The sequence below is a fragment of the Pyxicephalus adspersus genome, chromosome 6 (genome assembly GCF_032062135.1).
Source record: "Pyxicephalus adspersus chromosome 6, UCB_Pads_2.0, whole genome shotgun sequence".
Taxonomy (NCBI): domain Eukaryota; kingdom Metazoa; phylum Chordata; class Amphibia; order Anura; family Pyxicephalidae; genus Pyxicephalus; species Pyxicephalus adspersus.
Genome location: NC_092863.1, coordinates 57,108,550 through 57,124,963, shown reverse-complemented (window position 1 = coordinate 57,124,963; position 16,414 = coordinate 57,108,550). Strand labels below are relative to the sequence as shown.

The window sequence follows — 16,414 nt, the reverse complement described above, 5'->3', positions numbered from 1 at the left end:
GTGGAGGATTATTGTATACTTGTAATCTGCCATATGATCGATAGCTATGTCTGTGTTCCAGTCACATGCCAGCTTCAACAAAGACATCAGTCTCTTGCAGTCCGATCACTGTCAATACACAGGCTGACATCAATAAGAGTGTATGGTGGAATGATGGAGAAAGCATTTAGAATTTGTACAGATAAGCACTTTTAGAGAACTTTCTCAGGCAGTAATCTGCAACAAAAGAAAAGTGCTCTGCAGGTAGAAAAACTTCACTGATTATCATGCCTTTTGTATGTTTATGACATGGATATGTATAGTAATGGTCTTTTACAGTCATGACAGTCACAGAATTACTTTATTTGGCTGAGTGAGCCTCAGAATTTAAAAATGAATAGACAGTAACATTTAATTATAGACTAATTATACACAAATTTTTAAGAAGATTTATTTAACAACTGTTTTTTGCCACTGTTTTATTTCCTTCTTCTAAGCCCAGTCATAATCTAATTTTGGAGTTTATGCAGCAGTGGTCCTTTCTGCAGTTCTCCAATTGTACATAAGGAGAGATGTTAGTATTGTATAAATGTGTTGTGGAATGTTTGTAGCAGATATCTCCTTACTTTTTAGAACAAATATTTTGAGTGGTTTACAAAATTATGAATATTTCTCCTCCCTTAACATATTTTATAGGTAATAAAATAATAATAATATAGGTAGTAAAATTTAAAAAATGACACGGCACAGTCTATATATCTTTTACCACTTTCACAGGCTGAAGTATTTTGTACTTTTTTTTGGATATGATGGGCAACTTGCTCTTAAATGAATTTTTGTACATTATTGTTGGTCGGTGGTGTGTATACAATATAGTATATAACAAACTCTAATCTAGTCTCATACAGCAAAAATTAGTTGGACACAGCACCATCTACTGGTGTGACTCAAATAAAAACAAAGATTATTTTTAAATGGCATTTTTAGGGAAATCCTGCTTTATACTTAATAAAATACATTACATATTTTTTTATTTTTGCTCTCTAAATTCTGAATAAACATTCATAATAAAGGTGGCATTTAGTGTAATATATGCTTTAATAAATATATTAAATAATAAATACCATTACAATTACAAAATTAATACTAAATCCAGATACATATCTCAAATTCTTTTAACTGTGGAAAAAAGTACATTGTGTGTGGTTTGCAAAAAGTAAAAAAAGGAGTAAAGGCGTGCATATGGTATATTTACGGTGGGGATGTAAAACCACAGAGTTTCATTCTTGTTGTTAGAAATGTGGGTAATGATTATAACAAGCTAGAATTAGTCATACAGGCTAGTGAGAATCCTCACCATGCTTTTAAGGCATTATTTATTTTTTCTGTTGCTATGAATTGATTTTTTTAAATATTTTACTTTTATTATGTGCACCTTCTAATTTAATAAAAATTTCATATTATATTTTCCAGTGCTTGCAAACTGACCTTTATTTTATGTATTCATCCTTGTGTGCCAAACATATCTTTATTAGTTTGAATTAAAACAGAGAATTATAGGAGCCAATGTTGCTCACCTTCTGAGAACACTAGTTGCCTTAACATTTTAGTCTGGCCCAGAAAAGGGATGCAGAAAAATAAAGATAGGTTACGATTGGAAATTCTGTATCCCTTTATTGTCCTGGGTCCTTGGGTCTGATTTATTAAAGCTCTCCAAGCTGGAAAGGATACACTTTCTTTAGTGAAGCTGGGTGATCCCGCAAACCTGGAATAGATCTGGTCCAGGATTGAAAACATTTACGAACAAATACTAAATGACTTAAGAATTGCATTCCAGGTTTGCTGAATCACCCAGCTTCACTGATGTGTATCCTCTCCAGCCTTGGAGAGATTTAATACGCCAGGCCCAAATGTTTTTACATAACAGCCAGAAAACAGAATTTTCACAATAACACATTCCAAGTGACAGCCTTTGCATTTCCTCTTTGTATCATAAATGTCAAGTCATACACTGTTTTGCAACTTCTGTTCTTGACAATTGCATACTGAAATTCTATTGTAATGTCAAGAAACAAAATGGACCTGTATTATTATGGACCTGTGACTAAAAATCACATTTGATACAACACACATCAGCAGTCCCAAAAAAACTTTGGGCCTAATTTATTAAAGCTCCACAAGACTAGGGAAAATAAACAATCATAGGAGAACCTGGGTAATCCAGAAAACCTGGAATATATTTTTTACAAATCTTCGGCAAATATTTTTAGTCCTAGACCAGATTTATTCTGTTTTTTTTTTTTGGATCACCCAGGTTCACCAATGGTTCTTTGTCTTCTTGTCTTTTTGAGAACTTTAATAAATCAGACCTATTGTATTTAGGCACATAAAGTACTTTTAGGCTGTGTATAATAAAGCTTTACTCCAGGAAAATTTAAAATACAAAAGCTAATATCGATGTCTATTCATTAATACATCATTAACATCATTGCAGTTTGTTGCAGTTGCAGTTAGTTCTGGTTATTAACAAGCAAGTTTTGTGCCCATTGGTGTGTAAAATGTATCTGTTTTCTCAGCACAGTTAAAGGTACAGGAAACAGAAAAATGGATTCAGACTGCCGCCATGTTTCCTAAAATGAATGGTGGAAACTATTTCTAGGAATTTTTCACCAAAAGTAATTATTTGAAACCTTTAGTTAAAAAAATCTGAACTGGAGTTTTTGATTCTTGTCAGATTTATTGACCTACATTCAAACTATTTCCGTTCTGTTTGCCTCTATTAGCAACTATCTACTATCACATCATTTTCCTGTTATCAGAAAATGTTTCCAGTACAGCAGTGGCATCAGAATCCTGCTTTAAAGACTTTCTTTGTTTTGGAACACGGGTGCAATCAGTTTAGGAGGAAATGAAACTTACATACTGTGGATTTCCTTTTAAGAAAAGCAGTGTCATAAAATACACTATACCATGACAGCTGATGTCCAGAAGAGATTGTGGGTTGCTGAAATGCAGTGCTTTCCTTACTGAAGACTTCCAAGACAAGGGGATTTCTACAATAAAAGGTAATTTATCACAATAAATACAGTGGTAAGTAGACTGGATGTTGGTAAATGTGCTGTGTTAGCCATTGATGAGAATACTCATCGCATTATTCAACCACAACTTAAAAAAAAAAAAAACTTTAAAGACTAGTCACCAAGTATTTCTCTAAAGGATGTAACTTATATTGCAAGATCTCATTATATTTTTTCAATGAATATTATCTACACATGGATTTAAGGCAAATAAACTTACATTTGAGTGAGTTATATTTAATTATTTCAATGATTTCAATATTTCAGATTGGTTTAGATAAGAATATTCATCTCTGCTTTTTCGTTATGTCCTTTCTAGATTGTATACATTTTACTACTACGCTGTTAACTGCCATTGACTTTGCTGTTACTAGGCTGTTAACTGTTGACTGGTGTATATTTTAGTTTATGAGCTAAGGTGTTTAACACCAAACCCCTAACTCATCACCTAATTTAATTTACTATTAGCTGGGTTTATTTTAAGTAATAGAGGTGAATCCCTATGTGTAAATTCACTTTGTAAACTAAATGTTAGTGAATTAGAATTTGAATAGAAAGAAAAAATACAAAAAATACAGATTTTTTTATTTTCCCCAGGTATTTCTCAGAGACTTTGATAATAGCTTAGGTAGAGGGAAGTATGTGACCCTTTCTTTTGTACGCTTTACAATGCAATATTTGGTACCCAAAGAGATCTATCACCAGCCCGGAGGTCAGTCAAATGAGGTTAGTTCTTGTAGGCTCAACATGCCAGAGTTGCATGGAGCTTTATACATTTATAAATTAAATACTAATTGATTTATTAATAGCAAAGCCTTTTAAAGTAACAGGTTTATTACAGTTCACTGGTTTTGGGGTAAATTAAAAGTAAACATGGCATAAGCTCTCAAATAGGCAAAGACATACACAATTGAGAAAAAAAATCAAGGATCTCTTTATTGACAGTAAACATAAATCACTGATAAGTTCTTGTTTATCTATGCAGTGACATAAGCTTTAAACCTTTTTAGAAATTCAGGTAGCAACTCTAGGGATTTTACAAAGAAAATGAGGTACCGAGCCCCTCTTTTATGCCAGAATGCTGGGATTTATTTGCTTTTACTTGTTTTACTATATCATTCATAACAAAATGTTACCTAATAACAATACTAAAAAACATTTTATCATGAATGCATTTTAAGATAAGACAATTATTCTTTTTTTTATTTTTATTATCTGTTATTTTAATTTATCACGCTGATGGTAAATTAAGTAAATTAAACAGTTCTTAATAATTAAATCAAAACATTTTTAGCACCAGCTGCTGCCATGAAAACAGCATGTGTTTTGAAAGTGCTTGTCTAGAAACAAGAATGTATTTGTAAAAAAAAAACATCGTGTCATGGACAATCCAGACATGAAAATCAGAGTTCTTTTAGGACTTAGTACATTTAAGTTGCAAATGATGCTGATACAAAAACTTAGTTTATGATATTTTGGTTATTTACTAAACTTCATACTTTACTAAACTAAATTTCATACAAGGCTGAAATTGTGAACAAGGAGGGTATATCACATTGGGTTGTGCAGACATACAATAGTTTTTCGTGTTTTTTTTTTTTATATATATATTTGTTTATGTAGCAAACCACAAGGACCTTCACAGCAGGATCACTAGGATTTTTTTTTTAATACTTAAAAATATATTTGTAATTGTAGTAATTTGGTGTACTTTTATAGCTATGTATATATAGTCTGATTGGTTGTTATGGGCTGTTGCCTTGTGAAACATTTTACTTATTGCATCATTCAGAATTTCCAGATATGTAAGCAGTAAAGCTTTAGCAAGATAATAAAATAAGCTAGGCAATTCACAATTTTCCCCCTCGAAGATACATTGCTTACATCTGAAATTTCTGGACTGCTGGCAAGTATAGCCTATTGTTAACCCAAGTCTGGAGTAAGGTGATGTTAACTAAAGTGGTAACATATTGATTTTGACATTTTCATTAAGTGTTGTATTATTTCTCCTATTTTCAGTTGTTCTCAATTCTTCACAAACTATTAAGATTGCCTATTACATTTTTTTAGAGAGAACTCAATTTACTGTTCAGTTTCTTTATCTCTAAATTGCATTTTGGGCAGTATAAAGCATGTAACTGTTTTAATTAAGCTACGTATTGAATGGAAAGTATAAAAAAGAAATTGAAAAATGAAACTTTAGAATTGAACAGAACATGCAGACTTATTACCTTGTTTACCTTTGCTTTATGCACTTTTTCAAAAGTAAAGTAGTAACGTGGGTGTCATTGAGCTGTCATTATTTTTTCATGAAAAAAATAAAAAAATAAAGTAATTAGATTATTGCCAATTGTTTACTATCTATAGGAAAATATCCTTTAAATAGGACATCCCTTCCACCATTGCCCATCAATGTCACATGGTCTTTTTTCCACTGAAAATAATTTTGTGTGGGGAGATTTGAACCTGGGACCTAGCACTGCAAAGGCTGGAGCGCTAACCTGTGGGCCAAAGCACTGCCACAATGAAAGTCCTTATTTAAAGAACAATGGTTTTTAATTTATTAATTCTTAACAAATGAACTCGTCTAAAAAAAGTAATCCAATAAATCAGAAAGTACATGAAGTCTTTGCAAAATGTTGGGATAGAGAGAACAAAAAACTTGCAACAATTGGAATAATTACAATTAGCTTTGAATTTGTGAATAAAAATTTCAAGGCACTTTAAATTAAGTTGTAATATTTCAAACGTTAACATTGCTTTATCTATGCAGACTTCACAATAAAGAAATTAACTATGTCTTCTGATATATAAAAGCCTTACGGTGGATCTTACTGTATATCCTTGGAAAAGTAAACAGCAATATTTGAGACCAAAGTATTATTTGTTGTGCATAAAAAGGTATATCCCCAATATGGACTACTATTTTTTCACACCTATAACCTGACAATATGATACCTGGCATGCAAATTTCAGCAGCAACACTCATCCTGCCTCCAAGTTCCTATTTGTATGCCTAAATTCCATCTGGATCGGATCGGATAGGTGAAGCCCTTATACTTCCTGTCAAAGTTAAAGTTTGCTTATTGCTTCATAACTAATCAATGCAGTTGACCAACAAACTTAAATAGTCTTGGCTCCACTTATAAAACAGGAAATCTAACATTTCCTGGTGGGAATAACTTACTGCCATTGAAACACATTGACCTTGAAGATTTCCACGAGGGAATGTCAGATTCCCTGTTTTATAAATAGAGCCCTATAAGGAAGTGTACTTTAATGATCTAATTTTGAAGAAAGTCTAGCAAATATAAGCAGTAAGATTGATCAGTGAAGCTATTTCTAGTGATGAAGAACATTTTTTAACATGCCAAATGCTATAGGTGAAAAATAATAAAAACAATACAACACAGAATATTAGTAAACAAATTTACTTGATTTATTTGAATTTGTGGTACATTTATTTGAATGTACCACATAAAGGTTTTGTGATATATTTCCTAATATTCACTGTAGATCATTTATAAAAAAATATTCATTTATACTAAATTACTGACATTTTGACTAAAAATATGATACCAGAATATATTGAATTTAGTAGATGCAGCTCTTATATATGCTAGAATATAAAATGCTAGAAATCAAACTAAAAAAGTTTGTCACATGGCCTGTAAAACATTTCATAAGAGTGAGATATTAAATTGATGATCCATTCGAAGTAACTATATCAGCAAGTTTAGGTTCCTAAATAGCTAATATATAATATTTCTGCTTAATGATGCTTTATGAATGGTTCTAGTAATGCCATACTGGTTTTACAGTTGAAGCTCACAAATGTTTTTTTCACAGACCAAAGGAAATATGAAGAACCCACCCTCGGTATAGATGCTGAGAAAAATATTATAAATGCATCCTCAAAATAGAATATTAATGAGGCAGCTTGATGTGCATGCAAAACTGGGAGCTATAAAGAATTTTTATGAAGAAACATTTTTGCTTCTTTTCTCTAAAGAAATGTTGTCATTCCATCTAGAAAATGTTACCAGAAAGTGCTTTGACTTTTCTCCCCAAACTGATCCTTGTGTCTGTTGAAAGGATTGTTCCCTTTTCTATGAAAGAAAATAGAAGTAGAATTAACAATTATCCAAAGGTTTCCCAAAATGTTGGTAGAAAATCTTTGTATACTATATACACTTCTCTTGTGTGCATTTAATGATTCATGTATGGACATGTTTAATAGTGACCAAAATCCCACTGCTGCTGGTGGCTCTATTTCCTTGAAAATGTTGGAGCACCTAACTTTTTATTCATTAAAAGTTCATAAAACCTGCCCATCTCTCCATGACCAAACCATGTACATTATTGAAGCTGTAGAAATGTCTGCCATGAACTAAAACTGACTTTTTACACATAGAACTAGGATGCCAATCTCCTTAGATGACCACAATGTAATCCAGGCTTCACAGTCCGTAAGCTTGTACAACTTTGTATTGATTCTTATAAAAAAGAAGTGTTCCCCCAGACATACCAAGGATAAAGGTATGCAAAGAACAGGTGTCATTTCCTAACAAACTATGTAGCTAAAGCTTATAAAATTTAGGCATGGATTCTTACACAAGGTAGAAAATTCAAACCTCCATGAAGAGCTCCTCCATTGCAGGGAACTTTCAGCCCAAATTGTTAGCCCCTTACAGGGTCATTTTAGAAGTTAAACATTGTCATTGGATTTATTGTAAAGGGGCTCTTTTACCAGTCAGAATAACGATGGAAGACGATTATCTTTTAAAGTCGTATAAGGATTGAGTTTTAGGGGTTTATTTAGGTAACAGTAGAAGGTAAATGTTAACGGCTCAAGTTATGGAAGGTAAATGGTTTATGTAAAGGTAAGGATTAAATGTTATGGTAAGGGTAAAAGTTTAGTTTTAGGGTCAGGTTAAATGGATAGGTATAGTTTAAGGAAGAAATAAAATTCCACTTTAGGAATAGGAATCCACGATCGGCAGGTCATTTCTGGCAAAAAGCTGAGCTACGCAGTATCAGCTTTAGTTACTAGGATACCCAGCACCCCTGGCTTCTTGCAGGTATCAGGAATGAACTGCTGCACACGAGGTATGTCATTCTGGCTCAGCCAATTAAGATGGCCAATGATCACCTACTGTAAGTGAAGAAAGATGGCAGTACAAAGTAAAAAAGAGTAACACCGGTTAGTTCTTCTTTAAAGTGGACCTGTACATAAAAGTGAAGATTTATTATGCTGTTTTAAATACATAACTTATAAGGTTTATTGAAATTTTAAAGTATCCTAAAAAATATACCCTTTTTTGAAATTTCTTTAAAGTAGCATTGCATTTTCTGACATCAAAGTTGCATCTGTGGTGTGAGATCATTGAAATTATATTCCTCCCACTCGTGCCGATGACTGCTATTCTCATGAGCACTGTATGGAGAGTTGGTGTCACTCCAATACAACTTATTATTACTCTGAAGACCTGATGGAGAGGCAGCTGTACTTCAGAGCCCATATGCAAGGTTCTCTTTGTTCCTACAAACTTCATTCTGATGCAGAAAAGTATCAGAATTAAGGCTTTCCCACTAAAGCCTATGGTTACATTTTCACTGTGTTACCCTTTTGGGAAAATCCATGGCTTTTTTACTTTTCTGCTGCTGTCTGTGGATTTGTAACTGTTCCAGTGACTAGCCTTTGACCCCACTCTTGCCATTTTTGAGGGCATGTATTACAATATACAGTCTGCTTTCCCTGTGGGAGAAGATGAGGTAAGAAGTATTTTTTATCTGTAACAGTTTCAAGAAGTTGAAAGTAAATGTTAGGAGTGGTGTAGGTTTAAAAAAATCCTGCATGTTTTTAAGATTTGGACGCCACACAACAAAAGCTTGGCCAGACCATGGGGTCCAAGTACAAATATACCACTGCTTCCAATATTAAAGTTATTTAGCTCTCAAAATTCCTCTGGCATTAGAACCTAGTTATTGACCAAAAAAAAAAAGTTGGGGTATCAGTATGAAATTCAAGAATTTCCAGAAGATATATGGCAATGATAACACAAATATTTATCTTACAATATGTTCTCTTCAAATTTGAATCTAAAATGCATTGCATTGTTAATATTACATTACTGCTAAGTTGTCTGTTTATTAAATACCTATACCTTTTTATCTTGTGTAAACCGACAGGTCTTTTAGTCTGTCACAATGTAGGGTTTTATATATTTTCATGAACAGGCTGTCATCAAGCTATATACTGAATACAGAAAGTATGTGTAATGTAGGGCATCTATCTTCTCTGAGAGGTCAAGCAAAACTCTGCAGCACAAGTACACATTATTTTTCTCATAGATCTCAATTACTGCTAGTCCATCAGTGTCTTTGGGACATTTAGATAAATAATTCTTTTCCATCTAAACTATGAGTGAAATGCATTTATATCTGTTTATTGGGATTGATGGGTACTGTAACTAACAAATGGTGGCTTCGGCACAATATAAGCTACTAACTTTGATCCACTTATTTCTTTTGTTAAGGCCGGCTGAAGAATGTGTGGCTATGTAGTAGAAACATATGCTGTTTAGAAGAATGATTTATCTTTATTTAAGGAAAGAACTTAGCTTCACTGCTGAGTGATCTGTGATCAGTAACCCTTGGAAAGAATAAAAATTTGTAAAGTGTTATTGTAGTGAGAAGCAGCTGCTATAGCTTTGAAACTGCCAGTAATTCCAAACCAGGCTTGCTTTACTGTTATTACTTAAAGGGAATGCATAATCTATTAATTCCATTCATTATGCCTTAATGATTTCAGTGCTTTCTATTCACTTGGTATCTTAAAATCAGTCCGAATAGAATATTCTGCAATTACTATATGATGTGATCAGTAAGAGTCTTTAATAACAAGTAAAGCATTTGCTAACACATTGTCCAACCCAAAGATGAAACACCAAGTGCAATCAACCAAAGAGTATTGCCTGGGATGCTACATTGCATGCAGTAGGATCCATGTGACTTCTGGAAGAGGCATCAGATTTAGAAGCAGAGGGGAAGGGAAATCTGGGAAATACTGTATGCATATGAAGTATTGCTGTCATATGGGTAGGGAACATACCTAAACCCATAAGAAAATAAAATGTATGGCTGATATTCATCGTTATATCTGTAATACCTCCCATTTGTAGCAGAATACAGAGCACCGATTAGTAGTAATAGGTAGGGTAATAGTAACATTGATATGTTTCTCGCAATGTATTTGTTCAAATGTTATTGACAGGTAGATTAATAAGGTTGCCTAAAAATCATTTGATGAAAGACACGCGGCCATTTCCATTCCACCATCTCTCTACCTATTGATCGATATTGATGGAACACAAGATTATTAGACAGCAGAGTCTTAAAGGCTTAAATTACTTGACCTCAAAGCAATTTTCACATTTTACTTGCTCATTGGGCCACACTGTCATGATTGCTTTTTTTATATTCTCCCTATTAGTGACAATCACCTATAAGATAACTCAGCCAGCATTCTTGCTTACTGACTGTCGAGATCAATTCAAATGATCACTATCTATTACAGAAAAAGCCATTGCTTCTCATCTGTGCACCAGCTAATATTTGATGTGGACTGAATTGCCTTCAGACAATGCACTGGAGCTTCTATATAAAGTACTATTACATGTATGTGAAGACATTTATTTTTGACAAAACAAGGAAAGGTTAGACCAACAGTCAAGTTTTTTGGGGGATATTCATTCCCCAATATTTTTAGCTGGTATTTGAAAACAGGGAAAAAAGACAATATGAAGCCAAGTATTTAATTTTATCACATTAACTATCTTTATGCAACTTCAACTCAAATATTCTTTTTGGAGGTTAACTGATATTACTTCAAACTGCAGGATAACCTGCCCTTTGAGGCTAATTCACACTGGCAGTGGGGTTGTGATTTGTCCACCGCTTTCTCACGCCAGGAAATGCAGCCGTGCTGCGGCATCCCCCATATAGAATGAATAGGGGCTGTAGTAAGAAGTACTAGTACCGCTCCCTGAGCCAGCTGTCAAATATGCAAGCATTGGTTCATGAACATGCTGTGCAAGTCCTCGAGTCACACGGAGCCACACATAAGAGATTAATCAAGCGGCTTGTGTGATCCTGCCTCTAATTAATGATTGTAGACAGAAAATCTAATGCAGAATAAACATACTCACATAATGATAACAATTGAGGTACTGTAATGAAGTGGTCAAGGGTCAGAATATTTTTGAATTTGTACAACCAGATAGGCTATTGGGAGTTGGGTTAAAGGAATTAAACCCCCACTATGTAATCAGTACAAAGCACAGTACTGTGAATTATCTATACACCCACATTAATCACATATAAAAAAAGAAAGACATCCATTGGAACATGCAAATAATTTCCTTACCAAATACTTGCTAAACATGATCCATGAGCCTGTTTTTCATATAATAATGACCAATTAGCCTAAAGTGCTGCATACAGTTTGCAATAAATGATTCTATAATATTATTCTGTGTGTATACACCAGAGGTTCAAGAATTAATTCATGTGCAATGCTCACCATCCTAAAATAAATATTTTTTTTGTATTTGTGATAAAAATGCATACTTTTTGTTTTTAGAAGGATGTAATGCTCATTAGCAATGATTATTGGTACACTTTTTGGTTCCTTTTAGCCTACCTTACCTTAACCTGTCTAGTTGTAAATATTAAAACATCATGTTTTGACCTCTGACCATTGACTTTACTACCACTATGGTTACCTTTATGAGAATGTGTTTTTCTAAAATTATGAAAAAAAAGTTTCTATTCATTTTTTTAATAAAACTTGCCTTGTCTAAGTTAAATGTCTAATAAACAAATTGCCCATTTTAAAGGCTACCTTTAATGTACTTTCAGTGAGTACATATTTTAATATATATATAGTATAGAATGTACTTATTTTCACAAGCTTGTTCTACCATATTTTTTTTACTACATACTAAACATGAAGATTTTCAGATTAGCTACAAGTGGGAATTCTGTATTTGACTCATACCCACTCAGCTGAGATGATACATCAGCCACAAAGGGAGTGTAGTGTTAAAAAAAAAACTTGTATTGAAAGAAGAAGAAGCAAAAGGCATACCAAGTCTTAAGACACAGAGCTTAACAAGCAAGGCTGCCCAATGCACGTATTTGATTATAGTCTTCACATAAAAACAATTTTTTTTACAATATTAACGCACATTGTTAGAATATTTACATAAATCTGATTTTACTACAAATATGTGTAAACAGTATTTGAAAAGAATCTATACATTCCCTTCCATTCATTCTACTTTGTTTTACATTTATCACTTAGCTGCTGTCCTTACTTCTAGAAAGGCTGACATCAGTAAAGTAGCAAGTAAAAAAAATCAAACTAGATTTGAAGGTCAGAACATGAAAGGATAGGAACTATGTCTTCATCACACTGCATTAAGAGAAATTGCATTACCTATACCTTGAAATAAATAGTGTGTCTCTTTTCTGGCTATTTGTTCTCTCATCTATCATCATTTTTCTGCCCTTTTTTTCCCAAGGACGCAATTTTCACAATCCGTGTAACTCAAAGATTCATAAAAAGTGAGCAGTTCTTCTCAATGGAGAAAAATATTAGATGCCAATTAAAATGACAAGTAGAAGGCCGAAATGTAATCCATGTAGTAGGAACTTTTTTAAAGGTTATACAATGACCACCGGAGCATCTTAATTACCTTGGCTCTATAGATTTTCTTCTGCAGTCACTTGCCTAAGGCAGACGTTTACCTCATTCTAGCTACCCATTGTTTTTTTTTCTAAACATACAGTAGACTTTTCATATGTTTAAAGAGAATACAAAAAATATCAGGTCAATGTTACTCATCTTATATTTGTATTTAATAATATAAAAATGTGTTATGTATTGTTTGAAATTATATATATTAATTAGAATTAATATTCTATGTATTATATATTTAGTTCAGTCCTTAAATGTGTTTAAAAATGAATATTCAACACAACCCTATTGCAATCCCTTACCTTAGGGTTAGTTGTTACAAAGTTACAATGTTGCAGTGACCTTAGAGGAGACTAAAGGCTGTTTCAGACCCCAAGGTGTTCTGCCAGTAGGGATGAGCGAGAATGCCTCTGGCATTCTCACGAAAAATTCCTCGAACTTCTGATGACCCATCGGATGTTCCAGGAAATCAGTACAGAAGGATTTCCAGGGCTGCATTCATTAATGCAGCCCTGGGAATCCTCCTGTGTGCAATCCCCAGCACTAGAGGTTAATTAACCTCTAGTGCCCTGGGATTGTAGTGGATTTCCAGGGCTGCATTTATTCATGCAGTCGTGGGAATCCTGTGTGCGATCCCCGGCACTAGAGGTTGAATAAGGACAAGTCTCCCCATTCAAAACATTCAGTGCTTTCTGATTGGCTGAGGAAAGGAAAATCCTGATGATGGGCCAAACTCGCTCGCTCATCCCTATCTGCCATAGGCTCAACTGCACTACTAAGTGCTCCCATTCAGCTGAATAGGAGTTGTTCCTGGAAGCAACAAGTTTCTTCTGGACAAGCAGTTGCACACATGCAAACAAGTTTTGTTTGATGCTTCTGGGTTTAAAGCAGCAGATGAGCCTCTAGGAGGAACTAACTGTATTTTCCACAGCAAACATGAAAGAGGCAAATGGCTATGTTAAGACTAGAGGTAAAAGGCAGTGTTTATCACTATACAGGAGAGGTTTCAGGCTTAAAGACTTGGTTTTTGCAAGTATTTGTAAATGCTTGTACAGCTATTTGCAGATGCCTGAGTATGTGTTTATAGACATTTTAGGGGTTTTCATGCCTAAAGCATTTTTAACACAGTGGAGACCACCTATAATATTGAAAACAGACCTTCCCGGATCACAAAATGGGTCAGATAGCATGAGTGCTCCCTCTCCTACCTTAAGAAGGTCCTCTCAATCTGGCTTGCCAAAGAAGGAAGGGCAAGGGCCATTGTTAAGGGGAAAAGTCATCTCCACAATGTAATTCCTATATTGTGGGAGTCTTTAGATGGGGAATGTGTTTGAAGTCCATGGGGATTGAATACAGGAGTACATAGAACCCCTTACACATTTTCCAGAATTGGTTAAAGCAGCTCTACAAAATGACCCATCAAGCACTGACTTCTTTACATCCAGCACCACCTGCTCTCCTCTGTAAAGTGATAGGATCTCTGGCCAAGAGGGTGGAGCTCCAGTTATTGCTTACAGCCAATCTAGCAAGGCTGCCCTCATGCTGGATTGGGTGAACTCATGTAAACAATGATGTGATATTTATTGACATTGATGAAGCTGTCATATTTGCATTCTTAGTTTCCTGTCTTGCATAATTAATTGGCTACACTAATGTGAATAATGATGAAATTAACTCATACTACCATTTCTAGGAAACCAAGCCTTTATTACACATTCATCAGGTTGAATGGGTAGATATGTGCGGCCCCTTCTAATAAAGGAGACTTCCAGATTCCAAAGAAGTACCCCTACTGCAGAACCATGCAATACAGGAGTTATGCTGTATGGATGATGCCCTCTCTCTAACCATGGCCCTTTGCCTTGTCAGACAGGGGGTCTGGTTTTAGCAAAATGGAAGGGGGGCTACGTGCTTTTTGGCAAGAAGAATCCAGAAAAACTTTTATAGCTAGAAGAGTGGACACACATGTTCACTGCCCCATTTCCTATTCAAGAAAGTCCAAAGTCCTTTTAAAGGGTCTGGTTTCAAAATATGGTAGGACCTAAAACTTTTTTGTTGTGGTTAAGAAAAAGCAACAAACCACACCTGGATGCTGCATTTCACATCCAAAAAACTATGTAGTTCTACTGCCTTTTAAATAAAGGATAATGAACTGACCCATTCATTACAATGTTAACCCATTAGTTGCAAGCTATTTTGAATGAAAAAAACTTAAGGCTCATGTGCCAACTAGTGATCAATAATGGTGCATTTTACTTTTTTGTGCCTACTGGAAACCGCTTTGTGGCCAGGAGCAGTTATAGGCAGTTATAGGGTTTTAGAGTTCTTTAAGTTGTTTGCAAACACTTGTGTATGTGTTTGCAGAGAGGTGCATTTTATACACCTGTAGAAAACACAGACAAATTATACCCATGGAAATGGAAAAAGACGCCAAAACTTGAAAATACAAGATTCTTGCTTTCTAGTTCTAAATTCTTTCTGAGTTCTACCCAGTGCCATTCATGGTTGTCATTCTCTATTACAAGGTCTTTTTGCTGTAAGGAGTGAATTACTATCATAGACATGCTTAAAAAATAGTGCACCCAATTATTTAAATAACCAATTTTTGAGAGGACCTTTAAAGACTGGTTTACAGCTGTACCTCTTGAAAATACTATTTGTCTGAACCTAAACTAGGAAAAAATTTCAAATATTATTTTAACTTAGGCTTTGACATACTTACAAATTAATACACCCCTGTTACATGAAATGTCCTAAAATTTGAGAATCTAGCAGTAGTTTAGTATTTGTTGGTATGGTATGGCAAAGAACATTGCTCTAGAACAGCACTGCAAAGTATTGATAATATCAAACCCTGTTTTATCAACTTCCTGCATTATAAAAAAAGAACAATTTAACATTCATCTGAAAATAAATGTTTCTATTGTTTATTTTCTGTTCCTCATTTCTAGTAAGAATGCAGACAGAGTTTGTAATATAGCGAGAAATGGTAGCACCCCTAACTATGTCAGGATTGTCTGATTACAATAAACTGACAGCATGCAGTGAACAGACATTTAAAGAGAAACCTGTAGAGGACATACATAGATATCAGTCAATGGTGCTTAAAGGCAAAAAATCATGTTGGCTTTGTTAATAGAGTTAATAGAGAGAACTATAGTTCCACATTATAAAAAATTGTGAGCATGCTGGAATTTATTGTAAACGGGGCAGGCAATGTCCCATTGCAATAAAACTTATAGTACCAATCTCTCTGTTCACAATCTTTAATTCTTAGGCTACACTGAGTTGCACATAGGCAGATAAGTGTAGGATGCCAGGACATGTCAAGTATCCCAGCACGCCCCAGGCTGCCAGAACTTGATGTACTCCGATGTGCAGGAGTTATATCATTCCAGAATGACAAAGATGGCTGCACCCAGGACAGAGCAAAAACATGTGAGTGTAATTAAAAAATTGCAATCAGCAAGGTAGGTTTTTATTGCAAAAAGGACATTACTTGTCCCTTCTTCAATAAAGGACCTGCCTGATTGTCATTTGTTTTTAAAGTTTAGTTCCACTTGGGAAGGTGACAATTGTCCAATAATGACCAGGA

General features: G+C 34.4%; 1 protein-coding gene across 6 annotated transcripts in view; it reads left to right on the top strand.

Annotated features, from left to right (window-relative positions):
- The window catches only part of CMKLR1 (chemerin chemokine-like receptor 1), a 41,900-nt gene that overhangs the window by 19,410 nt on the left and 6,076 nt on the right, over window positions 1-16,414 (top strand). For 2 of the 6 annotated variants that reach the window (XM_072415932.1, XM_072415936.1), the window contains one exon: window positions 2,763-3,044. The exons of 2 other annotated variants lie outside the window; for them this stretch is intronic. The gene's annotated coding sequence lies outside the window, so the exon portion shown is untranslated. Of the gene's footprint in view, window positions 1-2,762; window positions 14,239-16,414 lie in introns of those variants that run through there. 2 more of the 6 variants (XR_011921446.1, XM_072415933.1) reach the window with 2 other exon arrangements.